General features: G+C 42.3%; 1 protein-coding gene across 2 annotated transcripts in view; it reads left to right on the top strand.

Moving 5' to 3' along the window:
• Positions 1-15,081, top strand: part of TLN2 (talin 2) — a 499,959-nt gene that overhangs the window by 202,363 nt on the left and 282,515 nt on the right. For both annotated transcript variants that reach the window (XM_052646966.1, XM_052646965.1), the window contains exon 3: positions 14,193-14,257. The gene's annotated coding sequence lies outside the window, so the exon portion shown is untranslated. The remainder of the gene's footprint in view (positions 1-14,192; positions 14,258-15,081) is intronic.

Raw genomic sequence — 15,081 nt, 5'->3', positions numbered from 1 at the left:
CTTGCCTGGAAAATCCCCTGGACGGAGGAGCCTGGAAGCCTGCAGTCCATGGGGTCACTGAAGGTCAGACATGACTGAGCGACTTCCCTTTCACTTTTCACTTTCATGCATTGGAGAAGGAAATGGCAACCCACTCCAGTGTTCTTGCCTGGAGAATCCCAGGGATGGGGGAGCCTGGTGGGCCGCCGTCTATGGGGTCGCACAGAGTCAGACATGACTGAAGTGACTTAGCAGCAGGAAATGGCAACCCACTCCAGTGTTCTTGCCTGGAGAATCCCAGGGACAGGGGAGCCTGGTGGGCTGCCATCCATGGGGTTGCACAGAGTTGGACATGACTAAAGCGACTTAGCAGCAGCAGCAGCAGCAGCAGCAGCAGCAGCAGCGGCGGCAGCAGAGACTGGGTTACTCTGGGTAGTGAAGCTGGTGCTGGGAATGACAAAGAAACATAGAAAAGGGGAAGTTCTAGCTGTGCCCAAGCAGGTGAACTGTGAGCCTCAGAGCCCTCCTGTTCTGATTTCCTCCTTGGGAACAGAGGCCTACAGGGAGGGGCCGTGTGACTGTCCTGCCCACAGTCACCCAGATAGCTCCTGTGCTGCCAGGAATCAGAACTCAGGCCTGCTGGGTCTGTCTTGAGTCATCTGTGTCTTAAAGTATGCAACAGGGACAGAGAAGATGAGATGGCAGTAACATTATTGGATAAGAATTTTTCTTTTTTCTAAGTGAAAGTGGCTTCTTTTTGTGCATTTTTCAGATTTAAAAATTGTAGTTTTAGAACATAGTTATATTGAAGTGGGATAATAGCTGGTATTGCTTCAAAATAATCTCCAGTGGAGATTTGCACAAGGGAATAAGAGGGAGTTTGGACAAAATGAGAGTGACTATGAGTTGATAATTGTTGGAGCTGAGTGAATAGTACTTCTGTTGTTGTTATTCAGTTGCTAATTCACGTCTGACTCTTTGCAACTCCATGAACTTCCCTGTCCTTCACTACCTCTCGGAGTTTGCTCAGACTCATGTCCATTGAGTCAGGGATGCCATCCAACCATCTCATCCTCTGTCGCTCTCTTCTCCTCTTGCCTCAATCTTCTGCTGCATCAAGGTCTTTTCCATTGAGTTGGCTCTTGGCATCAGGTAACCAAAGTATTGGAGCTTCAGCATTAGTCCTTCCAATGAATATTCAGGGTTGGTTTCCTTTAGGATTGAGGGTTTGGTCCGCTTGCTGTTCAAGAGGCTCTCAAGTCTTCTCCAGCACCGCAGGTCAAAAGCGTCAATTCTTCAGCCATTGCTCAGCCTTTTTTATGTATGGTGTGACTCTTACATCCATACATGACTACTGATGATTACTTAGGAATTCATTATTCTCTTTATTAGCTATTTGAAATTGTTAATAGAAAGCTTTAGGTATTTAAATGGTACATGAAGTTGTAAAAAAAACAAAAGCTCTGAAATCCATTATCCAACAGTAAGTGCCATTAGCTTGAAAATCATCTATTGAACATTCCTTTATGTGAAGATGCCTTGAAGAAATACCGGAAAGATGTGAGTCTTGATGTTGTCTTACAGACATTTTTTTCCAGTTCCAGAGCCCAGAGATAACACTTTCAGAGAAAAAGTCAGTGTTGGTTACAGGTGTTTTTTACCCCAGGCCTTATGCTTATGTGGTCCTTAGGTTGGCTTGTGAAGGAGGTCCTCCTCCTGCCTTTTATAGAGGAGTGGAGTGAAGCTCGGAGGACCCACACTGCTCTGGGCACTCAACATGGGTGTAAGGGAACCAGGATGCCACTGGCCGTGGGTGACTGGGCACCAGGCTTTGTGTTGGGCACTTGGGCACCTTACCTGTTGGAATAGCTGGACACCTTATCTATTGGAATTATAGAATCTTGTAGAACCAGAATTGGAAGGACTACAATATGATATAATGAATAGCCAAATTATGCGAGAATCTACCAAGACCCGTGAAAACAGCGAGAACAGCAAGAGTAGGGGAAACCACATGGAGGGAAGGCTCCTGGGAAAAGGAGGAACTTGGAATGACAGGTCAGGGAAAGAAGGAAGACACATATGGCTCAGGAGGATTGACATTCGAAATGTGGTAACAAGAAGAGGAAATTTCAGTGGCAAAAGAACTATTTCTTGTGGAGTATTTTGGTTTTGAATGAAATGTATCAAAATGAATACATATAGGAGAACCATTGGCCAGTGGAACAAAGATCAGAGGGATTCAGCCTTTTGGAAAATGTATCAGGTGGTCATTCATGAAGACCAGATTGCACATAGTAAGAGATATGAGGGCAGCAAAATTACCTTTGAATGATGAATTATGAGGGATACAATAGCTACTTGTAAGTGATGACAAGTTCTTATTTATTTAAAAAAATAGTGTCCCTGATTTCACATTATGTATACCTGAGTAGCTAATTTGTTCTTGATTAGCCAAGCCATCCTCCCAAAAGGCCCCGTGTTCTTGTCTGTAACGCCTATTTTAAGTTGCCCAGAAGCTAATGAATTTCCACAATGCACTTTGATTCTTCTTGTTGCTTTTATGGTGCTCACAACTCCTGGGCAGCCAGGTTTTGAGGGCTGGAAGAATAAGTGTTTAAAAGAATTCATAGAAGTTTAATATTTCTCCTCTATGGGAAGGCCACCCCTTTCCCTAGCCCTGGGATATTCCATTGTTGTTGATGGGTTTTTCATTGGCATGGAAATTTAGATAGTTGACCACTTGACAAAGTAGTATTCTCTCTGTGTGTTCTTCAGTTGAATGATTTCAGTACAGAAGAAGAACTTCTTGAGGAGCTAGTACGGAGGAGTAGCCCACAAGTTAAAGATGGAGGTGGCACTGAGAATAAACGTGGGGGAGGAGGCTTTCTCAGGGTCACTTCTGGCAGGTTGGATCTCCATGTGGGACAGCCCAAGTTCAGCCTCACTGCTCTGGGTGCAAGTGCTATCCAGTTGGCCAGAGGAGCCCAGGTCCTCCACCACTGCTTCTGCAGGCCAAGCCCACTTTGTCTCACTCTGAGCCTCTCCCCAGGCTCTGCCATAGGAGTTTCCCTGGCGTCAGTGCTGGGCAAGGGAGGGGCGTCCATGACATCACACCTCACCCTTTTCTTCTTGCTCATTTTATTTCTACTGTCGTAGACTTTATTTTTTGAGTACATTTTGGTTCATAGCAAGATAGGCCAAAAAGTGAGCACAGTTCCTACACGCCCACTCTCCACACACATACATAGCCCACCCCCGCCACCCCTCCCCACCCCAGTATCAACATTCCTTCCCAGAGGGTATGTTTGTTACAACTGATGGACCTCCAATGACAAATCATAACCACCCAAGGTTCATTCTTGGCATTAGGGTCCACTCTTGCTGTTGTATGTTCTATCAGCTTTGACAAATGTATATTGAGTTGTATCCACCACAATAGCTTGACATAGAATAGTTTCACTGCCCTAAAAGTCCTCTGTACTCTGCCCATTCATCCCTTCTGAGCCCCCAGCCTCTGGGCACCGCTGAACTTTTTACTGTCTCTACAGTGTGGCCTTTTCTGTTGTTGAATGCCATTTGGTTGGAATCGTGCAGTATAGAGCCTTTTTAGATTGGCTTCTCACTTATGATACACATTTAATATTCCTCACTGTCCTTTCATGACTTGAGAGCTCACTTCTTTTTAGTATTGAACAGTATTCCACTGTACAGGTGAACCTTTTTGTTCACCTGTAGTCTCCCACCTTGCCTTCCTAAAAGAAATGCTCTGCTGGTTGATCACTAACACTTGCGTCTCCATGTGCATCAGTGAAAGGTTGTTGCTGAACCACGCAAAGACCCTGGGATTCTTGGCCCCCGGAGGAGAAGAATTCAATCCGGGGCCAGAGACGAGGCTTGATCCCTCAGAGCTTTTATGTAATAAAGTTTTATTAAAGTATAAAGGAGATAGAGAAAGCTTCTGCCATAGGCATCCGAAGGGGCAGAAAGAGTACCCCCTTGCTAGTGTTAGCAATAGAATTATATACTCTCTAGTTATTACAGTGAATCAAAAGAATGTCTGGAGGTTGTAAAGACCTCACTAGACCTACTCCCATAATTTACATTTTAAGATAACAGGATTAGCCAGAAGGTTTTTTCCAGAGACTGTCCTCAAGCAGTGCAGGGGGGTGCGCCGCAAAAAGAGAGAGGCTGTGGAACTTCCCTCAGCAAGGCCGAGGGGTCCCGAGGAGAGGTGAGCTTGCTGTCCGCCAACCCAGCCCCCCCGGCAAGCGAGAGACAATCAGAGGCGACAGGGGTTCTGTCTGAGCAGTTCCGCTTTATTGTCGTATGCTCTTGGTTTATAAAGGCAAGCAGGGGAAGGTTTGCGAGGGACTTTCCATAGTTCTACCAATCAAGTTAAAGGTCAGATTACCATGCGCTTACATCATGACAGGGGTCTATGGTGATCACGCGTTGTCCACGAGCACGGAAATCAAGAGGGCCAATCAAAAATTTTGACAAACAATATAGACCACGCCTTCACTCCTTCCTGCAGGCACCATCTTAGCTTCTAACCGCAATGCGTGTGTTTTCTTTAAGCCCAAGCTTAGCATGTTACTCTTATGCCCATAGAGGTTTCTCCACTTGGGGCCCCACAAAGCAGGATACATTATTGCAATTCATGGGGTTGCAAAGAGTCCGACACCACTGGGCGACTGAACTGAACTGAAGGAATGTCGAGCGGAAAAAAAGTTTGTCGTTTCTTCCTGCTTGAGAATTCCAGACCCCTTTCTCCTTCGGGACCCCTAGACTTCTCATCAACCTGCCTAGGAAATGACTCTCTCATCAGGTTGCGCTGTGGGTCCCTGTGTGACTCTGCTCTCCCACAGGGTCCAAGCTGGAGTGAGCCAACAGACGTTCTTTAGAGTTAGGATAATAGCTTAGAGGGGGACATCTGATGCCATTCTCTAATCATTAAATCTCAAAGCCTTTCTTTGCTTTGAGATGGGGGGAAAATTATAGTTATGAAAAGGTGTAGTTCCCTTGTTGACAGCAGGCCAAACAAGAGAGACACTTACTCAAAGACACTTAGGTTTGTGGCAGGAGAGTGAGTCATCAACCAAAACCCCTGGGACTGAAAAAGGGAAAGCGGGGCGGCAGGAGTCAGGGTTTGTTAACTGGAAGTTTGGCCTTGAAGAAGCAGGAAGGAGGTTCATGGAATGAGGCGCCCCTTGTCTTCAGTGTGCATATGCACAGTGTATATGCACACACACACGCCCCTGAACCCATCCTGACCCTGCTGCTGTAGTCCAGTCTCTTAAAGTTTCCTATTCTCGTCCCTGGTGTCTCGAAGTTATTAATCATACTACACACGCTCATTCATTCTTCAGATACCTACCGAGCACATAATGGGTGTTGGAACAGTGCTGTCAGCTGAGGCGGGAGCTCTCGGGGGAGTCATAGCTCCTGTCCTCCGGCAGCTCACTGTCTTGTGTGGACTACAGACACTTAAATAGATTATTTGAACCTGACGTGGTAAATGTAGAAACAAAGATGTGGTCCACGAAGTCTCCCTGAAGTAGGTGGAACTTGATGGGGTGCTGGGTGAGCAGGGGTGTGCGGAGGCCACTTGAGGCATGGAAGCTGGGAGGGCAGAGGGCACCGCAGGGAAGCAGTACAGAGAGTGCAGGGTTCCAGGTGGAGTGTGGGCTCGCTGGTGCTGAGGCACTGACTGCCAGGCCAGATGAGGTGGGGGTGCAGAAAGGGGCCCCGGAGATCCGCGCAGTTGGGAAGCTGAGGATAGACTCAAATGACTTTCTTAGATGGTTTACTCTGGGCTGGAGAATGGCTGGCATGCTGGGGGCACATGGCAGGGCTGCTGCAAGAGATGGGACTATAATCCAGCAATCCCACTCTCGGGTATATACCCACAGAAAACCAGAATTCCAAAAGATACATGCACTCCAGTGCTCACTGTAGCACTGTTTATAGTAGCCAGGACATGGAAGCAACCTAAATGTCCGTCAACAGAGGAACGGATAAAGAAGATGTGGTCCACATATACAACGGAATATTGCTCAGCCATAAAAGGAATGAAATTGTTCCATTTGCAGAGACATGAATGGACCTAGAGACTGCCATACAGAGTGAAATGAGTCAGAAAGAGAAAAACAGATATCATATGTTAATGCATATATGTGGAATCTAGAAAAAATGGCATAGATAATCTTACTTGCAAAGCAGAAATAGAGACACATGTAGAGAACAAGTGTATGGATAACAAGGTGGAAATGGGAGGGTGAAATGAATTAGATCAGGATATGCATATATATATATATATACCATTGATAACTATGTATGAAACAGAGAATTATTGAGAACCTTCTGCATATAGCACCGATAACTCTATATTTAGTGCTCTGGGGTGACCTAAATGAGAAGGAAATTCAAAAAAGAGGGGAGATATGTAAACATATATAGTTGATTCACCTTGCTGTACAGTAGAAACTAATGCAACATTGTAAAGCCAAGATATTAATTTTAAAAAAGTAAAAAAAGAAAAAAGGGACTATAGCCTAACCAAAAGTTGAAAATTGCCAAATCGAAACACGCTGGCATTAATAGTTTTGTCAGAGGAATGGGCGTGGGAAAGGTCTAGTCAATTTTTTGAATGACCAAGGAAGAACTAAAACAATTTTTTCCTACTCTTTCCTCCTCATCCTCTTAAAGAAAAAAAAAATAACTTGTTAAAAAATTTTAATGCATTATCCTATTTTGTTAGAGTTAATTGAGTTTAGCAAAAACTTTTAAAATTTATTCTTTTGAATGTGTTGCAAGGGTTATTGTATACATTAAGATCAGAATATTGAAATTCTTTCTAATCCAAAAGTCAAAGGAAAAACATCCTTTATTTTAGAGGGGTGATTTTGTGGGAGGGAATTACAAAGGATGGGAGATATTAGTAGGAGTGAAACAGGCAAAGCAAACTACTTTTGAGGAAAGAAATAGGAAATTGTTTCACAGTAAGCATTTCAAAATCAATTTAAAGCTGTAGAGCATATGTTTTGGCCAGTTCATAAAATGAGTTGATACACTTATATAAGTTTATTTATTCTGTACTTTATTCATATAGCAGATAAGGAAATGGCCACCCACTCCAGTGTTCTTGCTTGGAGAATTTTATGGACGGTGGAGCCTGGCAGGCTATAGTCCATGGGATCGCAGAGTCTGACACTACTGAGTGACTAACACTTATTCATAATAGTCAAATATTTGTGGAACATCCTTGTACCTGCTATTCTAGGTCTGGAGGAATAGCCCTATACCAAGAGGAGTTCCTGTTCTTGTGAAAGCTTACATTCTACCTCATGTTACTATTTTAGTCTTACTTATATATAAACGAGAGATGGAGAACAGTGTATTATAGTGCGACAGGGAATTCAGGGCATTTCTCAAGTTGTCCAGCTGTGAAAAGCATCTAAAGACTGAAGGAGATAAAGCAGTGTAATTAGAGCACTTCTCTAACCCTCCTAGTAAACAGAAGCTTCACAGTACTTAGCATTAATATTATTTGCACTGTGACCTGATCTTTAGGGGCATGGTGCCGGGTCATGTCATTGCGTGTGTCGTGGGGCAGAGTGAGCCTTCAATAGTCATTTGCATAAAAGAACTAATTATAACATTATTTTCCAAACTGTTGACCTGGACATGTGTACCAAGACGCAGACCACAAAAGGTAAAGGAATCTGTATATAGATAAGGTTGGGGCCTCTTATTTATATCCACATTAGCACGTTGAACTGTCCAAAATGTTCTGCATTAAAGGAACTCCTTGATTTAAACCAGCATTTCATACATATATATTGAGAATCTTTTTTCACTCATAACACCTCTTACTTCCTGGTTTGCTGGAAGAGGCATCTAGAGGGATTTATGGAGCCTTTCTTTCTGCTTGTAGAGATCAAGGTCACATATCATTCCTTACTTCTGAGGGCCATGAGCATTGATACTTGGAGCTTGGCTTCACCGAGGGAGGAATGAATTAGATTTAGGATATGCATATATATATTGACCCCTGGACCCAGTCTCTAGCTGGAAAGTCAGCCAAGGAAAGCCATGAAAAGAGAATTGTCATTTCCCTTGGAGTCAGATACCTTCTGACACAGTAGAGCTGGACTCTTAATTATTGAACTGTGCTTTCAAAGAAAATGTTCTCAAGGTTTCAGAGGAGAAAAAAATAATCCTTGGCAAGGGGTAGAATTGGAGGAAGTTGGGAAGTTGGAAGAATTTTGTTTTCACAGTCTGTCCTCTTTTCTCTCTTTGGCTCTTCCTGTCTTTATTTTATGGCTACTGAAACGTCACAGTTGGTCTCTTTCTTCTTGGATTTTGTTTTTGAGCAATTAGTAATAAATGTGTCAAATGTTAGTGGTAACTTCAAGCTAAAAGTAGTATATTCAGCCCATGCTTGGCTAAAATCTAGTGGCCCTCCTGCCCCTTTGCTTGGTCTTGCCTTATAAAAGCCCTTTTGTAACTCTGGGCACCAAAACACTTGGGATGTTGCCCATACAGGCCTATCTTCTTATTTTTATGCTCGTGTAGATGGTACCAGGGTAAAGTCTGAGTGTCATGTTGTCCTGTTTTCCATCTTTGGTTGGAATATTAGGACAGATGTGTTCTTGGCTCCTTTGGGTCAGCCATATACGTTGTGTAGGCTGTTCATGGCTTAAAACCCCCTTCAACTTGGCCCTGCATTCTTGTGGGGATTTTGCCAAGTGAGATGTGGAAAACAAAGAGTCCATAAGACTCTCATGGTGAAAAAGTGCCTTATGTAGTCCCAGATTACTTAATATGCGTTTTGCTTCTTTACTGCTGTTCAGATGAATCATTTAAAGATGTACCTTTTACTCGGTGCTTCCTGGGCTCCATGCACTGTGTTAGGAACTTCACCCATCCATTTTCATTTTATTTCTGCATCTGAAGTATCTAAGTATTCCTCTCTTTTCTCTGGTAATGCGTGACATGGGACTTGGAGAGTTATATCTAAGTTTCCACAAGGAAGTAGGAAGTGGTCCAAGATGTGCAAAAAACAAAACAAAACAGTTAGGTCCTTCTGTTGGTGACAAGCATTTTAGCCAGCAGCTTTTCTGCCTTTTCATCACGTCTATAAACACTTCTCAAAATTCTCCAGAAAAGGTAGAACACGGGAGCTGCCAAGAGGTTTATCATATGATCCAGAGAAGGCTACTTAAAGGCAGCATTCCTTCAAACAACTGGCTCCTGATACCTTTAGAATAAATTTCTATTTAATTGGAAGGGTCTTATTCATATTTAAAATAAACATTTTGAATAGTTAAGTGTCCTATGTAGAGACATATTCTGTCCTAGGGTTCTCTAGGGACCTTGCTCTGATCAGGCAGTGAGTTTCTGCCTGTGGGCAGTGGCCGTCTCACTGACCACTGAGCTGGAGATCAAGCAAGGTCATGTTTGATTCTTGAACTTACCTCATTGTTTTAGATGTATTACTGCCCTTAATCCTCACAACAGCCCTTTTCCTGGGCATTATTATTACAGGGGAAGAAACTGAGGTGCACCAGGGCCAAATGACTAATTGTTGTTGTCATTCATCTGCTCAGTCGTGTCCGACTCTGCGACCCCAGGGAACTGCATCATGCCAGGCTTCCCTGTCCTTCATTATTTCCCGGAGTTTGCTCATGTTCACAAAAGCATGTTCATTCAGTCAGTGATGCCATCCAACCATCCATCCTCTGTTGGCCTCTTCTCCTCTTCTCCTCCTACCTTCAGGGTCTTTTCCAGTGAGCTGGCTCTTTGCATCAGGTGGCCAAAGTATTGAGTTTCAGCTTCAGTATCAATCCTTCAATATTCATGGTTGATTTCCTTTCGGATTGACTGATTTAATCTCCTTCCTGTCCAAGGGACTCTCAAGAGTCTTCTCCAGCACCATGGTTTGAAAGCATCAGTTCTTCGGCACTCAGCCTTCTTTATGGTCCAGCTCTCACATCCATATATGACTACTGCAAAAACCATAGCTTTTACTGTACGGACGTTTGTTGGCAAAGTGATGTCTCTGCTTTTTAATAGGTCTACTAAATGACAGGATCAGGATCAGTCACTGTAAATCACTGTGCTATTGCTCTTCCCCTAAATGCCATGTTCTGTCTCAAATCTTAATGCATCTCAGCCTCAAATATGGACTTACCTGGCTCCCCCGTCTATCTACTTAGAAAGATGCCCCTGCCCTGGGTGGGGGTGCGGTCAGAACAGAGGCCAGCAGTGGGCACTGGGTGGCCTGCGGGTTTGTCTGAGTGATGTCCTGGAGGCACAGATGTTTAGTTAAACATTCGATGGCTTGTCTTTGAAATTGGATAGTCCTTTTTCTACTTTCTACAGAAATTTTTTTGGGGATAGGACCCTTTGGGAGATTGAGGGGGATTAATTAGATTTGTATTTGACATCCAATACACCTCTGAAGGGATTTGTATATTTGTTGCTTTTTAGCCAGGTTTGTAATTACAGTCTTAGGAAAATTCTTGTATTATATGGAACTTCTGAACCTTTAAAGATAGGGCAATGAGAAGAGTAAATTTGTCTGCCGGAGATAAATTGAACATAATGGGCCCATTATGGGAATACATTTATGTATTTTATAGTCTAAATAGAAAGAAAAAAGGCTTTTCATATGTAAATATAACCCAATAAAAATAAATCTGCAAAGTGGTTAAAACATGATAATGGAGACTATTTTAACCATAGAAATAGCCCATCTGGACAAATATGTCCCCTTTGTTTTTATTCTTTTTCAAATAGTCTTTTCATGGGTTCTCATGTTAGTCAGGAAAGAGCTCCTCTATCTCTTGAAGTATTGAATAGTATTTTTGCCTTTGTTATACTAACTTTGAGCTGCCTGCTTCAGTTCCTTTGGCTGCAGGTCATAAACAATACATGGCATTGTATACAACAAATCTTCATTCATGTGATTACAAGATTTACTATTCTGTTTTCAAATGGAATGGATGATTGAGAAGGTGGAAAATCAAAAGCAGCACTATATTACCTGGGGTTCCTTTGGTCACAGATAACAAACTCAAGCTAGCTTAAGTAAAAAAAAGAGAGAGAGAGATTTATAAGGATAGAGGCGTGTCTTAGGAACTTAAGGCAAGGATGAAGTGGCCCTCAGGAATGAACAGGAACCAGAGAGAAGGAAGGGACCTCTCTCATTAGTGTTCACAGCAAGCACATGTGTGACACAAACGTTACAAGGAGGAGAGAGAAGGTGACGGAGGGAAAGTAGCAATCTGTGCAGTGTATTACTTTACACTCAAGCGTGACATTAAAAAACAGCTCTGCTGTGTTCTTTGGGAAAAAAGAAATTCGTGCTCATTATATGAAATTCAAATAGTTATAAGAAAAGGAGGAATGCTTTAAAATTCAGATAGTCAGGCAATCATTACTGTTTTAATAAACGTCCTTCTAACATGTATAAGGACATCTAGAAACACCGGCACGCACAAGCAGAAATGTAATCATACTTTGCATGGTAATTTACCTGTTTTATTTTTTAATTTTTATTTATTTATTTATGGCTGCACTGAGCCTTTGTTGCTGTGCACAGGCTTTCTCTATTTGTGGCGAGCAAGGGCTCCTCTTCATTGCCGTGCGCAGGTCTCATCACGGTGGCTTTTCCTGTTGTGGAGCATGGGCTCTAGGCACACAGGCTTCAGCAGTTGTAGCACACAGGCTTAGTTGTTCCACAGCTAGTGGGATCTTCCCCAGACCAGGGATCGAACATGTGTTCCCTGCATTGACAGGCAGATTCTTATCAACTGTGCCACCAGGGAAGTCTTGCCTGTTTTATTCACTCAGAAGTGTATCATGGCTCTTTTCATACCAATAAATATCACCAATGAATACATGTTTACTTGACATCTCCTATTTGTAAACCTTTAGGATACTTATTCCCTCTGCCTTCAGTGATGATAAACATATTATGTGTATCCATCTTTCTGCTTTCACAATAATCTGAGTAGATTCTTAGAGAAAGATTGCTAGATCAAAAGGTGTGCCATTTTACATGCTGATATAATTGCCAAAGTGGCTACATCATGAGCTGTGGCCATAACAACACCTCCTGTCAGTCTTGGACATCACCAATCTGACGGATAAAAAGAGCTCGGTTTTCTGAAGTTGTATTTTCCCATTGTTAGTGTAATTGAGTATCTCTTCAGGCATTTGTTATCGTTCACTGTTCTATTTCTTCTCATTGGGAAGTTTATTAATTTGCTTCATCCATTTTGAGCTGAGGTATTAATTTCTTTATTGACTTTTTTAAAAGATTTTTTTGGATACGGATCATTTTTAAAGACTTTATTGAATTTGTTACAATACTGCTTCTGTTTTTATGTTTTGGTTGTTTAGCCTTTAGGCATGGGGGATCTTAGCTCCCTGGAAAGCGAAATCTTAACCACTCACTGGACTGCCAGGGAAGTCCCTCCTTTAGCTCTTGTATGGGCACTCTTTTTACCCCCTTCTGATGTCTATGTCAGAAGCTTTCTCTATCTCCTTTATACTTTAATAAAACTTTATTACACAAAAGCTCTGAGCGATCAAGCCTCGTCTTTGGCCCCAGATTGAATTCTTCTCCAGGGACCAAGAATCCCGGCGTCTTTGCATGATTCTGCAACAACCTTTCATCTTGGGAACTCGTCCGGGATTCTTCAGGACAAGGGAGATAACAATTCCAGCCTCACTCCTTTGAACTGTATCCTGAAAAACTGGGATAGATTTGATCCCCAGGGCTTAAAGAAGACACACCTGGTTTTCATATGTGATACTGCGTGGCCACGGACGGTATCCATTGGAGGATGGCGAATGGTGGCTGGTTGGAGGGTCTCTTAAGTGTAATACTGTTTTACAATTAGACCAGTTCTGTAGAAAACAAGGGAAATGGGTAGAAGTAACTTACGTGTTGCCCTTTTTCTCTCTGCAAAATATGCCAGACTTGTGTCCTAATGGAGAAAGAAATGGCAACCCACTCCAGTACTCTTGCCTGGAAAATTCCATGGACTGAGAGGCTCCTGAGAGCCTGGTAGGCTACAGTCCATGGGGTCGCAAAGAATCGGACACGACACGATTGGGTGACTTCACTCATGAATATTTTACTTAGTTTCTTATTTTACCCAAAGTATCTAAGTTTGTTGGTTTTTGTCTTTATTTTTTACTTGTCTTTGCCTTTCCTATATTGGAGATTAAAAAAAAACAATGTTGCGAAGTTTTACATTTTGATGTCATGTTTAAAAAGGACCTTTCTATCTTAATATTATAAAACTATTCATCTGTATATTTTTCTAGTACTCATTTTTTTCTATTTTGAATTTATTCTCTTTAAATAGAGAGAAAGAGCACGCGCTAGATTTTTCTCTCCTCCCATACAGCCAGCCAACATCTTTTATTAACTAGTCTCACATACTTACCCAGACTAGATTACATGCACTTGGTCTATTTCATATGAAACTTGTTTCTGTGGCTGCATGTTTATTGTTTGATGGTTTCATATTTGTGTTCTCAGGCCATTGTTTAACTGTTAACAGCATTAATTGTTTAATGTTTAATGCTGGCGCATTTTGTTGGCCATAATCTATGATCGATTATGGTTCTTCTCTCTTTCAAATTGGGTTTGCATGGATAAGGTGCTAAATGCTCGGATATCAGTGCCTCAGAGAACTGGGAGTGAGATGGGAACAGTGGAAGCAAAACAGGACTGCTTCACAGACAGGTTTCAGGAACTACGGAGGAAAAAAGTGAATAAGACAAGAGCTCATGGATGCTGATTTTAAAAACAATCAGTGCAGTGCCTGTGATTTTTGTTTTAAATATAGGTGGGGGCAGGAAGGATAATGTATATATTTGATCTTTGTTTAAATCTAAAGCCATTAAACATTCCCATCACAGGGAAGAAAATAATGTGTTTTGCTTCTTTGCCAACTGGAACATAATGTTGGTCTCTGAAATAAGTGCCTTGGGACCTCGATTCCCTGTTGGTCAAGAAAATTCCCAGCCCATGTGTTGCAGCGGAAATTCATTGTTTCCTGAGTTATTTCCTTTCGTGCTTAGTGTGGGGGAAATGACCCAATGTATAGATTGAGATTTTTTAATTTTTTTTGAAAACTCATGTCTATAACATTAGTTGATTCTGATGGTTTTCATAACTGTTTTAGGTATTGCTGCTGAAGGATTCTCAGATGCTTCAGGGAAATCGACTTCACATAAACTGAGAATTTAGGTGAGTCTGTTAAAAAAAATATTTTATTCTCAGTGGGTCACCTTCCTGCACTGATAAAAATTTTACAGAGCATTAAAACATTGTCGCTTCATACTGTCTTGTTTGATTTTTTTTTACCACGGTTCTGTGAGCTAGGAGTGTAGCTGCCTGGTCTTATTACCTCCACTGCTATGTGATTTTTTTCCGTCTGCTAGTTTGATGGGGGCATCTTATGGCTTGGAAAAAGGGGTTAGTGGCTGGTTTTTTACCTTATTGTATGGATTGTCATTCTCTCACTAAAAATTTACCTTATAATTTTGGAGATAGGGAGGGAAGTACTAGATGAGAAGTTAATGTAGAACTTTGAGCCACCTTCTTTGTTTCTTAATTGGAGGATGCTTTACAATATTGTGTTGGTTTCTGCCATACATCAGCATGAATCAGCCAGAGGTATACATGTGTCCCCTCCCTCCCGAACTCCCCTTCCATCTCCCTCCCCACCCCACCCCTCTAGGTTATCACAAAACACTGGGTTGAGCTTCCTGTGTCACACAGCAAATTTCCGCCTGCTATCTCTTTTACATACAGGAATGTATATGTTTCCATGCTATTCTCTCAATTAGTCCCACACTCTCCTTCCCTTACCGTGTCCACAGTTCTGTTCTTTAGGTCTGTGTCTCCATGGGTACAGAGATTGTGGTACATTATACAATGGTACTTCCCTGGTGGCTCAGATGGTAAAGTGTTTGCCTGCAATGCGGGAGACCTGGATTCAATCCCTGGGTCGGGAAGATCCCCTGGAGAAGGAAATGGCAACCCACTCCAGTATGCTTGTCTGGAAAATT

This window comes from Budorcas taxicolor, chromosome 10, assembly GCF_023091745.1.
Source record: "Budorcas taxicolor isolate Tak-1 chromosome 10, Takin1.1, whole genome shotgun sequence".
Lineage (NCBI taxonomy): Eukaryota > Metazoa > Chordata > Mammalia > Artiodactyla > Bovidae > Budorcas > Budorcas taxicolor.
The sequence above is the reverse complement of the archived record's forward strand: the minus strand, read 5'-3'. Positions and strand labels throughout refer to the sequence as shown.